This window comes from Arachis hypogaea, chromosome 9, assembly GCF_003086295.3.
Source record: "Arachis hypogaea cultivar Tifrunner chromosome 9, arahy.Tifrunner.gnm2.J5K5, whole genome shotgun sequence".
Taxonomy (NCBI): domain Eukaryota; kingdom Viridiplantae; phylum Streptophyta; class Magnoliopsida; order Fabales; family Fabaceae; genus Arachis; species Arachis hypogaea.
In genome coordinates this window covers 40,978,464-40,981,944 of record NC_092044.1, presented here as the reverse complement: position 1 = coordinate 40,981,944, position 3,481 = coordinate 40,978,464, and the positions used below count along the sequence as shown (strand labels likewise).

At 34.6% G+C, this 3,481-nt stretch overlaps 1 non-coding gene across 1 annotated transcript; it reads left to right on the top strand.

Moving 5' to 3' along the window:
- The first annotated feature begins 1,537 nt into the window (after positions 1–1,537).
- On the top strand, positions 1,538–1,641 carry LOC112714037 (small nucleolar RNA R71). The gene has a single exon (XR_003158995.1). It is a non-coding gene; the product is annotated as a small nucleolar RNA R71 (small nucleolar RNA).
- Positions 1,642–3,481: the final 1,840 nt, after the last annotated feature.

Genomic DNA, 3,481 nt, shown 5'->3' with positions numbered 1-3,481 from the left:
TTCATGCTTCCTCTCCATTGTTAAAGAAGAAGACCCTTGAGCCTTAAACACAAGGTAGTCCCCATTCAATTCAAGGACTAATTCTCCTCTGTTAACATCTATCACAGCTCCTACTGTGGCTAGGAAAGGTCTTCCAAGGATGATGCATTCATCCTCCTCCTTCCTAGTGTCTAAGATTATGAAATCAGCAGGGATGTAAAGGCCTTCAACCTTTACCAACACGTCTTCTACCAATCCATAAGCTTGTCTTACTGACTTGTCTGCCAATTGCAATGAAAATATGGCAGGTTGTACCTCAATGATCTCCAGCTTCTTCATTACAGAGAGTGGCATAAGATTTATGCTTGACCCCAGGTCACATAGAGCCTTTTCAAAGGTCATGGTGCCTATGGTACAGGGTATTAAGAATTTGCCAGGATCTTGTCTCTTTTGAGGTAAGGTTTGTTGAACCCATGTATCTAGTTCACTGATGAGCAAGGGAGGTTCACCTTCCCAAGTCTCATTACCGAATAACTTGGCATTCAGCTTTATGATAGCTCCTAGATATTGAGCAACTTGCTCTCCAGTTACATCTTCATCCTCTTCAGAGTAAGAATAGTCTTCAGAGCTCATGAATGGCAGAAGGAGGTTTAATGGAATCTCTATGGTCTCTATATGAGCCTCAGATTCTTTTGGGTCTTCAATAGGGAACTCCTTCTTGCTTGAGAGATGTCCCATGAGGTATTCCTCATTGGGATTCACGTCCTCTCCTTCCTCTCTAGGTTCGGCCATGTTGATTATATCAATGGCCTTGCACTCTCTTTTTGGATTCTCTTCAGTATTGCTTGGGAGAGTACTAGGAGGAGTTTCAGTGATTTTCTTACTCAGCTGGCTGACTTGTGCCTCCAAATTTCTGATGGAGGACCTTGTCTCACTCATGAAACTTAAAGTGGCCTTGGACAGATCAGAGACTATATTTGCTAAGTTAGAGGTATTTTGCTCAGAATTCTCTGTCTGTTGCTGAGAAGATGATGGAAAAGGCTTGCTATTGCTGAGCCTGTTTCTTCCACCATTATTAAAGCCTTATTGAGGCTTTTGTTGATCCCTCCATGAGAAATTTTGATGATTTCTCCATGATGAATTATAGGTGCTTCCATAAGGTTCACCCATGTAATTTACCTCTGCCATTGCAGGGTTTTCAGGATTATAAGCTTCTTCTTCAGAAGATGCCTCTTTAGTACTGTTGGATGCATTTTGCCATCCATTCAAACTTTGAGAAATCATGTTGATTTGCTGAGTCAACATTTTGTTCTGAGCCAATATGGCATTCAGGGCATCAATTTCAAGAACTCCCTTCCTTTGAGGCGTCCCATTATTCACGGAATTCCTCTCAGAAGTGTACATGAACTGGTTATTTGCAACCATGTCAATAAGTTCTTGAGCCTCTATAGGCATTTTCTTTAGGTGAATGGATCCACCTCCAGAATGGTCCAGTAACATCTTAGAGAACTCGAACAAACCATAATAGAATATATCTATCATGGTACATTCTGAAAACATGTCAGAAGGACATCTTTTGGTCATCTGCTTGTATCTTTCCCAAGCTTCATAGAGGGATTCACCATCTTTTTGTTTGAAGGTCTGAACATCCACTCTAAGCTTGCTCAGCTTTTGAGGAGGAAAGAACTTAGCCAAGAAGGCCGTCACCAGTTTATCCCAGGAGTCCAGGCTATCTTTAGGTTGAGAGTCCAACCATGCTCTAGCTCTGTCTCTTACAGCAAAAGGAAAAAGCATGAGCCTGTAGACTTCAGGATCTACTCCATTAGTCTTAACATACTCACAGATCTGCAAGAACTCAGTTAAAAACTGGTAGGGATCTTCTGATGGAAGTCCATAAAACTTGTAGTTTTGTTGCATCAGAGCAACTAATTGAGGTTTCAGCTCAAAATTGTTTGCTCCAATGGCAGGGATTGAGATGCTTCTTCCATCAAACTTGGACGTAGGTGCAGTATAGTCACCAAGCATCCTTCTTGCATTATTGTTGTTGGGTTCGGCTGCCATCTCCTTTTCTTGTTCGAAAATTTCAGTAAGGTTGTCTATGGATTGTTGTAATTTAGCTTCTCTTGATTTCCTCTTCAGAGTCCTTTCAGGTTCTAGATCAGCTTCAACAAGAATGCCTTTTTCCTTGTTCCTGCTCATATGAGAAAGAAAAGAATAGAAAAGAAAGAGAAATCCTCCATGTCACAGTAAAGAGGTTCCTTATTGTTAGTAGAAGAAGAAAGGGAATAAAGAAAGCAGAATCCAAACACAAGGGTGAGGATAGTGTCAGATTCTTAAGATGAAAAGAAGTGTTAGTAGATAAATAAATAAATAGAATAAAATGAGAGAGAGAAATTTTCGAAAATAATTTTGAAAAGGAGTTAATCACTTTCGAAAATTAAGATAAGAAATAAAATTAAAATTAAAACTTAAAACAATTAATTAATTAAAAAGAATTTTTGAAAAAAGAGGGAGGTATTTTCGAAAATTAGAGAGAGAAAAGTTGTTAGGTAGTTTTGAAAAAGATAAGAAACAAACAAAAAGTCAAATAGTTAGTTGAAAAAGATTTGAAAATTAATTTTGAAAAGATAAGAAGTTAGAAAAGATATTTTAAAATCAAAAATATTTTTGAAAAAGATAAAATTTTGAAAAAGATATGATATAAAAGATAAGATAAAAAGATATGATTAAGAGGATATGGTTAGAAAAGATTTAATTTTTAAAATTAAAATTAATTACTTGACTAAAAAGAAACTAAAAGATAAGATTTTAGAATTTAAAGATTGAACCTTTCTTAACAAGAAAGTAACAAACTTCAAATTTTTGAATCAATCACATTAATTGTTAGCATAATTTTCAAAAATAAAGATAAAACTAAGAAAAATATTTTTGAAAAATATTTAAAAGATTTTCGTAAATTAATAAGAAAAATGAAAAAGATTTAATTTTTGAAAAAGTTTTGAAAAGATAAGATTTTTAAAATTTGAAAATTTGACTTGACTTACAAGAAACAACTAATTTTAAAAATTTTTTTTGACTAAGTCAACCCAAATTTTCGAAATTTTGAGAGAAAAAAAAGGAAAAGATTTTTTTATTTTTGAATTTTTAATTATGAGAGAGAAAAACACAAATATGACCCAAAACATGAAAATTTTGGATCAAAACCAATGATGCATGTAAGAACACTATGAATGTCAAGATGAATACCAAGAACACTTTGAAGATCATGATGAACATCAAGAACATATTTTTGAAAAATTTTTTATGCAAAGAAAACATGCAAGACACCAAACTTAGAAATCTTTAATGCTTTGACACTATGAATGCAAAAATGCACATGAAAAACATCATACAACACAAAACAAGAAAATTTAAAGATCAAACAAGAAGGCTTACCAAGAACAACTTGAAGATCATGAAGAACACTATGAATGCATGAATTTTCGAAAAATTCAAGAACAAT